Source organism: Nycticebus coucang, chromosome 2, assembly GCF_027406575.1.
Source record: "Nycticebus coucang isolate mNycCou1 chromosome 2, mNycCou1.pri, whole genome shotgun sequence".
NCBI lineage: Eukaryota > Metazoa > Chordata > Mammalia > Primates > Lorisidae > Nycticebus > Nycticebus coucang.
The window spans coordinates 82827448-82844526 of NC_069781.1; the positions used below are offsets into that span (position 1 = coordinate 82827448).

Sequence of the window (17079 nt, forward strand, 5' to 3'; positions counted from 1 at the left end):
TGGGAAGAGACAAAAGAATGAAAAAGTCTCCTCTAAAGCTGTGGTCTCCAAACCCCGGGCTGCTGACTAGTACTGGTCCATGGCCTGTTTAGAAACTGGGGTGCACAGCAGGAGGTGAGCATCAGGTCAACGGGGCAAAGCTTTGTCTGTACTCATAGCCACTCCCCATCGTTTACATCACCACCTGAGCTCCGCCTCCTGTCAGATTCGGTGGAGACATTAGATTCCCACAGGAGTAAACTGCACATGTGAGGGGTCTAGGTCATGCACTCCTTACGAGAATCTAATGCCTGATGATCTGAGGTGGAGATGTAATTGAATCATCCTGAAACCTTCCCTCCACCCACCCGGCTGGTCAGTGGAAAAATTGTCTTTCATGAAACCGGTCCCTGGTGCCAAAAAAGTTGGGGACCATTGCTCTGAAGAATCCTTGTCAAAGGTTTGGCTGAGTTTATTTTGTTTTCATGGTCCTAAGAAAGGCTAGGGATTATAATAGTTTAAAGAAGACTTTAGGCTTCATAGGCAGGTAGCAAAACTAACACAAATACTCTTTGGAGGACTACTCCTCATTTTAGGCCTTAAAGAATGCTCACAAATAAAATGCAAGTAAATTAAAAACACAAAGAAACAAGTTACTTTGAACAAAGGTTAGCAAAAACAAAAAACAATAGAGCTGTCACTGTAAAATATTCAAATTTGGAATTATTGGATATAGAATACAATGTAAGATGTTATCGCTTAGTAAGATAAAAGGAGGGCATAAAATCTGACAAAGAAATAAGAGACCACCAAACTGAGCAAATAGATTAGAAAAAAAGCAGGTAGAATTTCCAGCAGTAAAGTACAATTGTTTAGTAAGAAGTAGTCAGTAAGCCCCTGCTCTGTATCACTTGTCTTTTCTTTTCTTTTTTTTTTTTTTTTTTTTGCTTTGAGACAGAATCTCACTCTGTCACTCTGGGTTGAGGGCCATGGCATCCTAGGTCAAAGCAACCTCAAACTCTTGGGCTCAAGCAATCCTCTTACCTCAGACTCCCAAATAGCTGGTACTACAGGTGCCTGCCACAGTGCCCAGCTAGTTTTAGGAATGGGGTTTTGCTTTTGCCCAGGCTGGTCTCAAACTCCTGAGCCCAAGCGATCTGCCCACCTCAGCCTCCCAGAGTACTAGGAGTGCGCCTGGCTTTACATCACTTTTCTAGCGATTCGGTTTACTACAAGGAACAAAACAAAAATATTTGATCTCATAGAATTTACCCACTAGATGAGAAAATAAATAAAATTTAAAACACAGTGGAAGGGCAAAAGGGCTGATAATTCAAGCTGAAGTAAGAGTTAGTTTAGTGGAAAATAAATCTAATGAAGCAGCACTGGGCAAAGAAATACGACGATCTGGAAAATGTGACAGACTGGTTGATAAGGAGGATAGAGAAGGAAAGTATAAAATATAACAGAGTTACGAAAGGAGATAATAGAATGTGGGAAAACAATTTTCAAAGAGTTAACGGTTGCTAATTTGATGAAAGTAATGATTTTTCAAATTCGTCTCGCAAAAGTAAGATTTTAAAATTAGCTGAAGACAGGGCAGGCCATAGTGCCCCATGCCTATAATCCCAGCATCCTGGGAGGCTGAGGCAGGTGGATTGCCTGAGCTCACGATTTCAAGACCAGTTTGAGCTAGAGCAAGAACCCATCTCTAAAACTAGCTGGGTCTTGTGGCAGGCGCCTATACTCCCAGCTTCTCCGGAGGCTGAGATAAGAGAAATGCGTGAGCCCCGGAGTCTGAGGTTGCTGTGAGCTGTGATGCCATAGCACTCTACTGAGGGCAACAGAGTGAGACTCGGTCTCTAAAAAAATAAATAAATAAAATAAAAAACAAAAATAAAATTAGCTGGAGAAAAAACACACCACAAAGGAATAACAATGACACTGACACCTAACTTCAAGTGTGGGACTCAGAAGTGTGAAGTAGCATCTTTAAAGAGATAAAACAACCAGCAATCTAGAATGTATACTCGGAAAAACAATCTTCCAAGAATAAAGATTAATTATAAAGACATTTCAGTAAAAGAAAAATGAGGCTTACTATAAAAAGACACTTGCCCAAAACTAAAATTAGCATTTTGAGAAGAAGGAAAATGATTCCAAAGATGACTTAAGGTGCAAGACAAAATAGTGTGTAGGGCGCTGCCTGTGGCTCAAGGAGTAGAGCACTGGCCCCATATACTGGGGGTGGCGGGTTCAAGCCCGGCCCTGGCCAAAACTGCAAAATAAATAAATCTTAAAAATATATATATCTAGTGTATAAAGATTATGGTCAATATATAGGAATATACAAACAAATATTGATGGTATTATATAAAACACTAATACTAAATAAGTTATGGAGTTATAGAGCTAAAATACATTCATGTTGTATAACAACCAGCAGTAAGATGATTTCAGCTAAAACACTTCAAAATCTTTATATTTGTATGTGAGGGGGATAAAGACTAACTTTACATTTTGTTACGCTAAGTGTCCCCTGACAGTCTAGTGACTAAGAGAATACGAATAAGGTGTTTATCTTCCAACCCCCAAGAAGAAAAAATAAAGTGAAAAAAATATCCATAGTTAGTTTAAATCTAAAAGAAAGAATAAAAAAGGAAGGGATCAACAAGTCAAAATTTGGTTCTGAAAAATGCTAAGAAAATTGGCAGACTTGATAAAAATTTTAAAGAAAAAATAGAATGCAAAAAAACCTCTCAAAACAATGATTCAAATGACTTTGGATTTTTTGTAAGAAAAACATAAAAGTTAAGAAGACAGTGAAGTAACATAATTAAAGCACTAAGAGAAAAGAATTGTCAATCACGAATTCTGCATCTAGCAAAAGGAAATACTCTCCCTAATTCAGTGAAATAATGACATTCTTGGGAGAAATAAAACTAGCATAGTTTGTCATCATCAGATTCACTTTAATGGTTTTAAGTTCTTTGGACTCATCAGACCTGTTCTAAAAGAAAGGCTTTACTTCTAAGTTTCTCAAGCTTTAGGGAAATGACAGCTAGGAGAGCTTGGGATTTTGAGAATAGAAAAACAACAACAAATGACAATATTTGGATAAATGGAAAGGTTACTCTTTTTCTCAGGTTATTTAAAATAAATATGATAGTCAAAAGCAAAAACTATAACATAGGTGGAGTTTCCAGTGTAGTACAAAGGACAACTACAACATAAAGATGGAAGAGCGAAAAGATCAATGTGGTTGAAAGACCTCTACATTTTATTTAAGATGAAAACATTTTAGCTGTACTTAGGAGAAAGGTGAATGTATGTTGTAATCACTACAGCAACTACTAAATAATATCAAGAGATTTGCCCTCTTGGTAATGAATAGAGTAGGTAGGCAGAAAAATCAGCAAAGATATAAAAGACCTGGAATTCTTTTTAAGTGCTCATGGAACATTTACTAAGGCACAGCATATTATGATTCATAAAACAAACCTTACAAATTTTGAAGAATAGAAATCCTGTTTATGTGGTGAATCACATTTATTGACTTTTATATGTTGAACAATTCTTGCATCCTTGGGAAAAAATCCACTTGATTATGGTGAATTATCTATCAGAAAAACAAAAATCATATGATCATCTCAATAGATGTGGAGAAAGCATTCAATAAAACCCAGCATCCTTTCATAATAAAAACCCTCAAGAAACTTAGCATAGAAGGAACATACCTCAAAATAATGAAAGTCATATATCACAACCCTACAGCCAACATCATACTGACTGGAGAAAAGTTGAAAGCATTCCCTCTAAGAACTGGAACAAGACAATGATGCCCACGCTCACCACTTACATTCAGCGTAGTACTGGCCAGAGCAACCAGGCAAGAGAAAGAAACAAAAGGCATCCAAATTGGAAAAGAGGAAGTCAAATTATCAGTTTGCTGACGATATGATCTTACACACAGAAAACCCTAAGGATGCCTCTAAAAGACTTCCATATTTGATGAACAACTTGAGGTTACAAAAATCAATGTAAAAAAATCAGCAGAATTTCTATACACCAATAACAACCAAGCTGAGAAACAAATCAAGAATGCAATCCCTTGGGGCAGTGCCTGTGGCTCAAAGGAGTAGGGCGCCAGCCCCATATGCCGGAGGTGGTGGGTTCATACCCAGCCCCGGCCAAAACCTGCAAAAAAAAAAGGAATGCAATCCCACTTACAATAGCTGCAAAAAAATTTCTAGGAATGTATTTAATATATATTTAACCAAGGTGGGGAAAGATCTCTAGATGGACAACCATAAATTTGTTGTCACATATGACAGATAAATGTGATAAAATTTTATCACATATGACAGAAAAAATGGAAATACAATGCTATGGATGGAAAGAATGAATATTGTTAAAATGACCATACTACCCAAAGCAATCTACAGATTCAGTGAAATCTTTTTCAAAATAGCAATGCCGGGTGGCGCCTGTGGCTCAAGGAGTAGGGCGCCGGTCCCATATGCCGGAGGTGGCGGGTTCAAACCTAGCCCCGGCCAAAAACCACAAAAAAAAAAAAAATAAAATAAATAAAAATAAAACAAAATAGCAATGCCATTTTTCACAGAATTAGAAAAAACAATTCTAGAATTCATATGGAACCAAAAAAGAGCCAAAGAGCCAAAGCAATCCTAAGCAAAAAGAATAAAACCGGATGCATCACATTACTTGAATTTAAATTAACACTACATGGCTCTAATAACCAAAGCAGCATGGTACTGGCATCAAGCAGACACATAGACTAATGGAACAGAATAGAGACTCCAGAGGTAAAGTCATATGCCTATAACCAACTGATTTTCAATAAAGCAGACAAAAAAATACACTGGGGAAAGGACACCCTGTTCAATAAATCATGCTGGGGATATTGGAGAGCCACATGCAGAAGAATAAAAATGGATCTTTATCTTTCGCCATAAAAATTAATTTAAAATGGATTAAAGATTTAAATGTAAGACCAGAAACAATATAAATCTTAGAAGAAAATCTAGGAGAAACTCTTCTGGACTTTGGCTTAGGCAAAGAATTTATGACTAAGACCTCAAAAGTGAAAGCAATAAAAAGAAAAATAGTTAAATGGGGTGGGGTGTGGTGGCTTACACTAACAATCCTAGAACTTTGGGGGGCCGAGGGGAGTGGATTGTCTGAGCTAACAGGTTCAAGACCAGTCTGACCAACGGTGAAACCCCCCTCCCCAAATCTCTAAAAAAAATAGCCAGGCCTTGTGGCCGGTGCCTGTAGTCCCAGTTCTACTCTGGAGGCTGAGGCAAGAGAATCACTTAAGCCCAACGGTTTGAGGTTGCTGTGAGCTGTAATGCCACAGCACTTTATTGAGGGTGACAAAGTGAGACTCTGTTTCAAAAAAAACCAAACCAAACCAAAAAAAAAAACAGCTAAATGGGACTTAAACTAAAAATCTTCTTCACTATAAGAGAAATAAACAAAAGAGTAAATAGAAAACCTACAGAATGGGTGAAAATATGTTCAAACCATGTATCTGACAAGGCTCTAATATTCAGAATCTTCAAGGAACTCAAACAACTCAGCAATTAAAAAAAAAAAACATTTAAAAGTGGGCAGATGACACAAACATTCATTTTTCTTTTCTTTTTTCTTTTTGTTTGGGCGGGGGCACAACATTTATTCCTTTTGCAAATGTTACAGTAAAACCAGGTGGAAGAGAATGGTTTTAGCAGTTAGGGAAAAAAAAAAAGTACAAATCGGGGGTTTTGGCCATTAAAAGTTATTTACAACAATGGGAGGAAAAAAAGACAACAAGAAGTTGTTTCACATTACAGACCTTCCCTCCGCCACCCCAAAGCCTAATTAATACTTGCTTACCAAGTCAAAAAAGAGACACAGTTGATTCACAAGCTGGAGGTTTGAACTTGAGTAAGACATTTATAAAACCTAGACAGGGCAGTGTCCTCCCCAGCCCATGCACCACTAGGCACAGCACAAGAGACTAAAAATGGGGAAAGGCTGGACGCTCAAGGTTTGGGAGTGTAAGCACCCCACTTCTGGCTCAGGGTTTTGGGAAACAGGATAAACAAAACCTACTTGGAAAAGAACTGGGGAAGAAAACCACAATTGCCTTCTCCAGGGGTAGGGCAGGGAGAGAGGGGGAAGGGCTGGGGACAGGAGCGTTTCACATCACTACCCTAACTTGGGAAGCTGTAAGGGACCATCTTCAACTGGCCTTAAGAGGATGACCAGATGGTTGATGGGAGAATCCACAGGAGGGAAAGGAGGAGAGGGAATGTGGCTGGGAGGGGGCAACAGCCCCTTTCTGGGCACAGGAAGGCAGCCAGGGCGCCAGGTCCAGGCAGTGACCTCACAAGGACAGCACCGTTCTTGCAGTTTAGAGACCACCTACCTGCCCCCACCCCGCTACTCATTCTGCTCAACGCTGGCCCATGTAGGGCCACTCTCCAGCCCCGAGGGAGTGGACGGCTCTGCAGCCTGGGGCCCTGCCTCCACTTCTGTGTCTCCTCCCTTGGAGGCAGCACTAGCCTCTGCCCCCTTGGCCTGGGGCTCCTGGCTCTCGGGGGTGGCAACAGCCTTCCCTTCCTGGGCACTGCCCTCGTCGCTGCAGGCACCAATCTCCCCCGCTCCTGCTCTTCCTCTGTGGGTGGGGAGGCAGAAGAATCACGCCCACCCTCCTTCCGATTTCTCTTGAAGGACAGGCCGCTCAATTTGAAAGGCTTCTTGAAAGAAAATTTCTTCTTCTTCTTGGGGATCTCCTTCGGGGGGGGCTCCCCCTTTGCCTCAGCTCCCTGGCTAGGGGGTGCTGGCTCGATGGCATCGCCGGTCGCCCCGGCTGCCTCATCTGTTGCGTTCACGGGGGGGAGAGGTGATTCCCCTTCACCCTTGGAGGATAAGTCTCCATTGCTTTTCACGTGGCCATTCTCTTGTCCATTGGTCTTCGCAGGGGAAGCGCCTGCTGCCTCTTCGGTGGTCACGTCGCCCCGGGGAGCCTTGGAGCTCTGGCTGCCCATGATGGGGGAGTCTGCTGGGGGCCGCCCAGAGCCACCTCGGGCTCGTGCCGCAGGGAATAGTTGGACAGGGTCGGCCTGGCTGGAGGAGGGGTGGGGCTGGCGCGTGAGGGGGAGGGGTGTCGGGGGGAAACCGAGCTGCACCCCCGCTTCGCGGCCGACCCGCTAGCTACGCCCGCCGCTGCTCCGCTCCGCGCCAGAATCAAAACATTCATTTTTCAAAAGAAGATCTACAAAAGGTCACACAGACATGGAAAAATGCTCAACATCAATAATCATCAGAGAAATTCAAATTAAAACCACAGTGAAATACTATCTTACTCTAATTAGAATGGCCATTACTAAAAAGTTGACAAACTAGATGTTGACATGGATTCTATGAAACGTGAACAAACTTATAAACTGTTGATGGGAATGTAAATTAGTGCAACCTCTATGGAGATCAGCATGGAGATTTCTCAAAGAACTTAAGGTAGATCTATGATTCAATCCTGCAATCTCACTACTGAGTATCTACTCAAAGAAAAAAAAAATCATTATATCAACAAGATACCTGCACTTGTGTGTTTATTACGCACAATTCACAATTGCAAAGATATGGAATCAACTTAAGCGCCCATCAACTGATGAGTGGATATAGAAAATGTGGAGTATTCTATATGGAGTACTACCTAGTCACAATAAAGAATAAAATAATGTCTTTTGCAGCAACTTAGATGGAACTGGACGCAATTCTCCTATGAGAAATAACTTGGGAACAGAAAAATAAATGCCGCATGTTCTCACCTATAAGTGGAAGCTAAACTATGGCTATACAAGGACATTATACCACTATAGAGTGATATAATGCTTTGGTCCCCAACCCCAGGGCCATGGTGGGTACTGGTCCTTTGCCTGTTAGGAATCAGGCTGAACAGCAGCAGGTGAAGAGCAGGTAAGCCAGAGAAGCTTCACCGGTGTTTACAGTTGCTCCCCATTGCTTCATCACCACCTGAGCTCTGCCTCCTATCAGATCAGTGGTGGCATTAGATCCTCATGGTAGTGTGAACTCTACTGCCAACGGTACGTGTGAGGGATCTAGGTTGTGTGTTCCTCATGAGAATCTAATGCCTGATGATCTGAAGTGGAGCTGGTGGTGATGAGGAGCAGCTCCAAATGCAGGGTGGAACTGCCTGGTTGCAGGAAAACTAGCTCAGGGCTCCCATTGGTTCTTCAATATGGTGAGTTGTATAATTATTTCATTATATATTACAATATAATAGTAGTAGACATAAAGTGCAAAATAAGTTTAATTCTCTTGAATCATCCTAAAACCATCCCCCTGCCACTGTCTGTGGAAAAATTGTCTTCCATGAAACTGGTACCTGGTGCCTAAAAGATTGGGACCACTGGTATAACGGATATTGGAGACTCATAAGGGGGAGGGTATTAGGGGGAGGGATACAACGGGGTATCCTGTGGGGTACAACGTACACCGAAAGCCCAGACTTTACCACTATACAATGTATACATGTAACAGAATTCAACTTGTATCCTCTAAATCTATTAAAAAAATAGAAATCATATAATGTAGGTTTGCTGACCATAATGAAAGCAAACAGACTTTCATCTCTATTAAATGTGGTTAATAGACTTTTGGCAAAGGTCAAGAAAGGATAGTTTCTTCAACAAATGATGCTCAGTTACCTATGCCAGAGGAATAAAAATACACCTTCACCCATAACTCACACTTTATGCAAAACTTCACTAAAAGTGCATTATAGAATCAAATATAAAGCATAAAACTATTAATCTTTCAGAACAAAACATAAGAGAACTTTTTGTGATTGTGAGTTAAGCAAAGAGTTCTTAGATCAAAACATGATCCATAAAAGAAAAAAAGAAAAACCCGATAAATTGAACTTCATCAAAACTAAAAACTTTTGTTTTCCAAAACGCAATTACTAGAATGAAAAAATGAGCCTAGTAGAAAATATCTGTAAATCTCATGTCTGATAAAGCATTTATATTCAGAAAATATACAGAATTCTTAAAGCCCAATGACATGAAAATAAATAGTCCAATTTGGAAAAAAAAAAAATGGTTAAAGTGGCAAGGTACAGGTGGCTCTCCTCTGTGATCCTAGCACTCTGAGAGGCAGAGATGGGAGGATTGCTTATGCTCAGGAGATTGAGAGCAGCCTGAGCAAGATGGAGACCTCTCTCTACAAAAATAGAAAAATTAGTCAGGCATTATGACATGAGCCTGTAGTCCCAGCTACTTGGGCGGCTGAGGCAGGAGGATTGCTCCAGCAGGAGTTTGTGGTTGCAGGGAGCTAAGATACTGCTACTTGGAGCAACAGAGTTATACTCTGTATCCAAGAAACAAAACTTTAAACCAAAAAACCAGCCAGAAATTTCCCCAGAGAAGATATAGAGATGACAAATAAGCACGTGAAAAGATGGTCAATGTCATTAATGAAATGTAATTTTTTTTTTTTTTGAGACAGAGTCTCACTTTGTGCTCTGGGTAGAGTGCCGTGGCATCATCATAGCTCACAGCAACCTCAGTGTCTTGGGCTTAAGTGATCCTCTTTATTCAGCCTCCCAAGCAGCTGGAACAACAGAGACCCACCATGAGGCCTGGGTAGTTTTTTTTTAGTGCAGACAAGGTGTCACTCTTGCTCATGCTGGTTTCTAACTCATCAGTATAAGCCATACACTTGCCTTGGCCTCCCAGAGTGCTAGGATTACAGGTGTCAGCCTTCGCCCCCAGTGCTAAATACAGATCGAAAGTACAATGAGAAACCAAAGTATACCTACTAGCATGGCTAAGATAAAATTTTTTAAAAAACAAACTTGACTAGGAGGTGACTGTGGCTCAAAGGAGTATGGCGCCAGCCCCATATGCCGGAGGTGGTAGGTTCAAACCCAGCCCTGGCCAAAAAAACTGCAAAAAAAAAAAAAAACAAAAAAAAACTTGACAATAGCAAGTAATGGTGAAGATGGAAAGTACCTAGAATTCTCATTCATTGTTGGTGGGAATGTAAAATGGCACAGCTTCTTTGGAAAAGAGTGTAAGTTTCCCAACAAAGATAAACACATATTGATCATGTGACCCAGCAAACTCATTCCTACGCATTTACTCAAAAGAAATAAAAATAGGGCTGGGCATGGTGGCTCACACCTGTAATCCCAGCACTCTGGGAGGGTGGGTAGATTACCTGAGCTCAGGAGTTTGAGACCAACCTGAGCCAGAATGAGGTTGGTCTCTAAAAATAGCCGAGCATTGTGGCTCCTGTCACTGTACTCTAGCCTGGGTGACAGAGCGAGTCTCTGTCTCAAAAAAAAAGTAATAATAATTAATAGGGAAAAATTCCATGAATACTGGTAAGGTGGTAAGAGAGAAATTGGGAGTGAATAGAAACAATGAAGGCACACTAACTCCTATGGGGGAGTTGGGGACTATAAGCTGAGCTGTGAAGGATGAAGAAGATGGGGAAGAAAGAGAATCTCAGGCAGAGGAAAGAGCTTGTAGAAATACTTGACAAAGCAAGGGAACATTTTTTGTTTCAAAAGCTGAGAGAAAGCCATTGTCCTTGTAGTCCTGAGGACAAGAGCAGGAGTGATGGGAGGTGCTTCTAAGCAACCAAGCACTAATGGACACTTCAGGAGTTTGGCTTCTGTCCAAGGACAGTGTGGTTTTGCTAGCCATTAGCAGTAAAAGCATTAGCTTGAGACGAGTGCTGTAAAAATAGGGCTACCTATTGGAGAATGAATTGGAGATGAACAAGTGTAGAAGTTTGAAGATCTACTTGGTGATGTGCTGATTCTTGTACAAAATAAAAAAAAAGATCTGGGACATAATCCTTTTGCATGCTGTAATTCATATCTTCTTTCTGGGAAATAATTAACATTTTTAATAAACCCTTTTTCCAGTTTGTAATGAATTTTGATAGAATAAAAACTTGTCCTGGGTAAGTAGCAACCCACACTGTTGACTATCAGCTGACTGCCAGTCAAGGATCTAGTAGAGACTGTTCTTTATTTCGTGTTTAGTCAAACCATGTGTATTTATTTATTCTTCAACAAAATGTCTCTTCCAGGAATAAATATTTTTATTGATCCACAAGGAGCATTTTGTTTTAAATGCATGCAAGATTTTAATAAAATGTTGACATGTTTATTTAAAAAATATTTTAACAATGTTTCTGGATACAATGCTAGTGTCCAAAACTAATTGCCTTCCTGAATATTATCAATAAATCACTAACATAAATTTTAAAAGATGCCATTTACCTGAAATCTTAGTACTTTGGGAGGCCAAAGTTGGAGGATCACTTGAAGCCAGGAGTTCAAGAGCAGCCGGAGCAAAAGTGAGACCACTTTGTAGAAAAATTAAGGCCAGGCATGGTGGCTCATTCCTGTAATTCTAGCACTTTGGGAGGCCTACTCAGGTGGATTGTCTGAGCTCAGGAAATGGAAACCAGCCTAAGCAAAGGCAAGATCCCATCTCTAAAAAATAGCCAGGCGTTATGGTGGGTGCCAGTAGTCCCAACTACATGGGAGGCTGAGGCAGGAGTATCATTTGAACCCAAGAGTTTGAGGTTGCTATGACGCCACAGCACTTTACCAAAGGTGCCAAAGTGAGACCCTGTCTCAAAAGAGAAAGGAAAGAAAAGAAAAGAAAAAAGAAAAATTAGTGCACTTGTAGTCCCAGCTACTTGGGAGGCTGAGACAACAGGATTGCTTGTGCCGTGAGTTTGAGTTTGTTGTAAGCTATGATCCTATGGCACTCTACTAACAGTGATAAAGTGAGACTCTGTCTATAAAAAAAACTTGAATTGGCTCAGCCCCTGTAGCTCAGCAGTTAGGGCACCAGCCACATATACCAGAGCTGGTGGGTTAGAATCCAGCCCAGGCCTGCCAAACAACAACAACTACAACCAAAAAAAAAAAAAAAAAAAAGATAGCCAGGTGTTGTGCTGGGTACCTGTAGTCCCAGCTACTAAGGAGGCTAAGGCAAGAGAATTGCTTAAGTCTAAGAGTTGGAGGTTGCTGTGAGCTGTGACGCTGTGGCACTCTACTGAGGGTGACATAGTGAGACTCTGTCTCAAAAAACAAACAAACAAACCTGAATTGGATTCTTTGGCCAGGCGTGGTGGCTCATGCCTGTAATCCTAGCAATCTGGGAGGGAGAGGGGGGGGAGATTGCCTGAGCTCACAGATTCAAGACCAGCCTGAGCAAGAACAAGACCGGTCTCTAAAAATATCTGGGCGTTGTGGTGGGTGCCTGTAGTCCCAGCTACTTGGGAGGCTGATGCAAGAGAATCACTTGAGCCCAGGAGTTTGAGATTGCTGTGAGCTGCAATGCCAAAGCAATCAACTGAGGGCAACATCATGGGACTCTGTCTTCAAAAAAAAAGAAAATGAATTGGATCCGTGCCTCATGATATTCAAACACCAGTATTAGTATTAAAGGCTTACACATGAAATCCAAAACGTCAATACTATTTGAAAAAAATACAGGTAATTATCTTTATGACAGCGGAGTAAGCAGGGGTTTCTGTGCTACTAAGAAAACATAAAAATGATAAATTTGAATACATTAAATTTAAGAATTTTTGTAACTGGGGCGGCGCCTGTGGCTCAGTGAGTAGGGCGCCGGCCCCATATGCACAGGGTGGCGGGTTCAAACCCAGCCCCAGCCAAACTGCAACAAAAAAATAGCCGGGCGTTGTGGCGGGCGCCTGTAGTCCCAGCTGCTCGGGAGGCTGAGGCAGGAGAATCGCTGAAGCCCAAGAGTTAGAGGTTGCTGTGAGCCGTGTGACGCCACGGCACTCTACCTGAGGGCGGTACAGTGAGACTCTGTCTCTACAAAAAACAAAAACAAAAAACAAAAAAACCCAAAAAACAGAATATAGAAAGAATCTTCTGAGAAAGAAAGAAAACAAGACATAGTGAGACTCTATCTCAAAAATATTCTATCTCCATTTTTATTATATATTACATATATGAGGGTATATTCTAATATAAAATTGGGCAAAATACATGGTCATGCATTATGAGAAAGCATTCAAAAACATGGTTTTATTATTCTTAGAAAGACAAATTCAAAACATGAACGAGATAATACTTTCAACCCACTAGGTTAGTAAAAATTTAAAAGTTGTGTTTTGTTGGGCCTGAGGAGTAAAAGAAACTCTTTGTGGTAGTGTATAGAGGATGACAAGATAGCATTATCTGGTAAATATCAACTTGCACACACTCTGTGACTGGACAATTTCTTCCTAAGTGCAGACTTTGGGGCCTAGAGAACCTTGTGGACTGTGGACAGCAGACACGCGCAACGATGTTCACAGAAGCAAGGGTTTGTACTAACGAGTAACTGGAAATAAGTCACAGGTTTATAGAATGTAGAAAAATGGACAAACAACACAGTTACACAGTGGAACACCACAGAACCATGCAGATGAATTAAATATAGCTGTTCACATAAACATGGAGGACTCTTTGAAAAACAGTAAGTGAAGAAAAAAGGATGTCTCTGGCTCAGTGCCTGTAGCTCAGCAGCTTGGGCGCTGGTCACATACACCAGGGCTGGCAGGGTCCAGCCTGGCTCAGGCCTGCTAAAGAACAATAACAACTACAGCCAAAAAATAGCCAGGGGTTGTGGTGGGCACCTGTAGTCCCAGCTACTCAGGAAACTAAGCCAAGAACATCCCTTAAGCCCAAGAATATGAGGTTGCTGTGAGCTGTGATGCCACAGTACTCTATAGAGGGTGACATAGTGAGACTGTCTCAAAAAAAAAAAAGAAAGAAAGAAAAGAAAAGAATTATGGAAGTTCTCTATATTTTAGTAATCTGGAAGAAGAAGTGTTGCAAGTAAAGGAGACCAAGAAGGAGAAGCCAGCAAGGTAGGAAACAAACCAGACTGTTGGCATTTTCCCAGAGTGGTAATATCTGCAAATCTTGGGTCAAGGCAGTGGCTGCTATAAATAGCTAGACAATCACCTGTTAAGTGTGCCCCTTTCAGTCTCCTAGAGCCTGCCTTCAGAAATCCCACCTAATAATAGCCCACCTGTATGAAGAAAACACATTATTCATTCATACACATGAAACGCAAATTATAATGTAACATTATGAAAAGCTATACTTTTGCACAAAGGTTTGGCTTTTGTTTTTAGCATTTTGAGTTGTTAACATGGCATGCTGAACTCATTTGAACAATTGCTCTGCCTTCATCTGTCTTACTTTTTTTTTGCAGTTTTTGGCCGGGGCTGGGTTTGAACCTGCCACCTCTGGCATATGGGGCTGGCGCCCTACTCCGTTGAGGCATAGGTGCCACCGCCCCGCCCCCCCCAAAAGTCTTACTTTTCTGATGTTTATATTCCTTTTATGCTGATGTCAAGTACATTCTCCTCCTGGAGATCTTTCTTGTGGTCAATTCTTCTTGTTTTTCACATGTCATAATTGGCCCCAGAACCATGTGAGCAAGAAAGTTTTGAAGTATGCTCTGTACAGGAGAAGGATCAACCTGGAAGTGAAGGGAACAGACATGGGATCTCAAATGATTTAAGACAATGGGCCAAGTTCCCTGGTGGAAAAATCTGTGGTTATGTCTGAGCTGGTTCGAGCAAAAATGTTAACTTTGGAATAAAAATGAATGAAGGGGAAGTAGGTTATGAGTAATTCTGAGGACTGCACTCAGATGCTGAACAACTCCAGACTCCTGTGCATTTTTCCCACATTATACTGTATTCAAAATTGGACTATGTCTTAGAAGCATATCATAGTTTAATTGACACAATTTTTCTTTATAATATTTTTCAATTGAAGGTGACTTAGCTTTGATAAAATATGGTAAGTTAAAGCTCTGTGTACCCATCTGTGTCAATCTGACCTTTCAACTTTACTCAACAGCTATAGGCTGTTTGGAGCCCCCAGCCTGGCTTCCTCTACAAATCCCAAATATGTAGGGAAAAACTTCTTGCTCTTCGTGAGCTTCTCAATTCCTACCATCTTTTTACACAACCTTCACAGAGGAGAACTCTGAACTTATTATCTGACCACGCCATTTCCTTTCCTCTTCTCCATCATCCAACCTCCAACCTCAGGCAGAAAGAAATATGTAGACTGTGACTTTCTCAGTGTCCCCTGATTATGATCAATTGTTAAACTACCATGATGAACACTGGTATCTTCTCTACTCTATGCGAGGGACTCCATGCTCTTATTTGTAGAAATTAACTCTTCATATGTTAAACGGGAACCACCAGAATTTAGGAAAACTTCTTCAGCAACTGTTTTCTGCCCTGCACTTGTAAGTCTCACAAGGGTGAGAGGCTGTCAGAAACAGGATTTATGGTCAGGGAGGGGAGTATTGAAATGTTTCAGTGTAATAGTTACCAAAATACAATCCCTATTATAATCATTCCTTTTTCTGTAAGAATATTGAAAATCATAACAAACATTCCAAACTTCAGTGGAAATAATATCTAGGTTTCACCTAACTATGGTCCTGAATGCTTTTTTAAAAAAAAAGAAAAAAGAAAATAAGAAAAACAAACAAGTCTCACTGTATTAAGAAAATGTTCCCACGTAAAAGAAAAAATTTCATTCAAGTTGAGGGAAGAGGGAGGGGGGAGGAGGGAGGGGAGGGAGGAGTGATCAGTGTGCTCCCACCTAATGGGCACAATGTACCTCCTGGGTGCTGGACACAAGTACAACAGGGTCCTTACCTAGCAAATGCAAACAATGTAATCTAATCATTTGCATGTTCCTATCATTCTGAAATTAAAAAAAAAGTTTAGAATTTTCATCACAAAATGATGTTGACTTATATCAAGTGCATTTCACAGATATATCAAATTTATCAAATTGTAATAAATTCTTCTCCCATGATATACTGATAAAATATAGATCGTCTAAGATGGAACGATCCTTGCTTTACTAAATAATGTATTCCTATTTTATTTTAGTATGCACTTGATTTTCGAGTGTTTTATTTCTGCTTTTTTTCATCTATATAAAGTGGAATTAATTACATGGAGCATGTGTGTGTGTGTGTGTGTGTGCATTTGCTATTTTGGTCAGGTTTGCTCTCACCATTATGGAAGTTCTTAAAATAAGTTGGAAAGCTTTCTACTTTTTTTAGATGCTGTAAAATTTCAAATTCATGCTCTGCTTCTTATAAAAGGTATGACTTTGGGCAAGTTGCTTCACTTAATTTTAAATTTCTTGTATCAAAATTAAATATTTGAGCTTTCCCTACTTTTTAAGTAAATTTTTAAATTTTATATTTATTAATTTTATATAGCACTTATAATTCATGTTTTCCTTTAAGAATTTCAAATATGCCAGTGTCCGTAGCTCAGTGGGTAGAGTGCCGGCCACATGCACCAGGGCTGGTGGGTTTGAACTCAGCCCGGGCCTGCCAAAAAAAAAAAAGTAGCTGGGCATTGTGGCAGTGGCAGGTGCCTGTAGTTGAGGCAAGAGAATTGCTTAAGCCCAAGAGTTTGAGGTTGCTGTGAGCTGTGATGCTACAGCACTCTACTGAGGGCAACAAAGTGAGATTCTGTCTCAAAAAAAAAAAGAATTTTCAAATATATTACCAGATTTATATTGAGGATTTTTAAGTACATTATGTGATCTGTCAAATCTGTGGTTATAGATGGATACTTTTGCATATTTTGCTTTTAAAAAATATTTTCTAGTAGTTTGTATGATTGGTCTTTTTACAATCTAGCACTTAAGTTAACTTTCAAATACTTTCAGGTCTCCAATATATTAATTTCACATGGTTATCTCTTTCTTTCTTTCTTTTTTTGGCTGGGGCTGCGTTTGAACCCACCACCTCCGGCAAATGGGGCCGGTGCCTTACTCCTTTGAGCCACAGGCACTGCCCTCTTTCCTTTTTAGAGACAGAGTCTTGTATGTTACCCAGGCTTGAGTGCAGTGGCATCACCATAGTTCAGGGTAACCTTGAACTCCGGGGCTCAAGTGATCTCTCTACATCAGCCTCCCAAGTAGCTGGGATTATAAGTATGTCCCACTGCTTCCAGCTAATT

The 17079-nt window shown here is 40.6% G+C and overlaps 1 protein-coding gene and 2 pseudogenes across 1 annotated transcript in view; 1 reads left to right on the forward strand and 2 right to left on the reverse strand.

Moving 5' to 3' along the window:
- C2H9orf85 (chromosome 2 C9orf85 homolog) overlaps window positions 1-17079 on the forward strand; it is a 237403-nt gene that overhangs the window by 190599 nt on the left and 29725 nt on the right. The window lies entirely within an intron of this gene.
- Window positions 6427-7034, reverse strand: LOC128574397 (MARCKS-related protein-like; annotated as a pseudogene).
- Window positions 7197-17079, reverse strand: part of LOC128597462 (growth hormone-regulated TBC protein 1-like) — a 113034-nt pseudogene continuing 103151 nt past the window's right edge.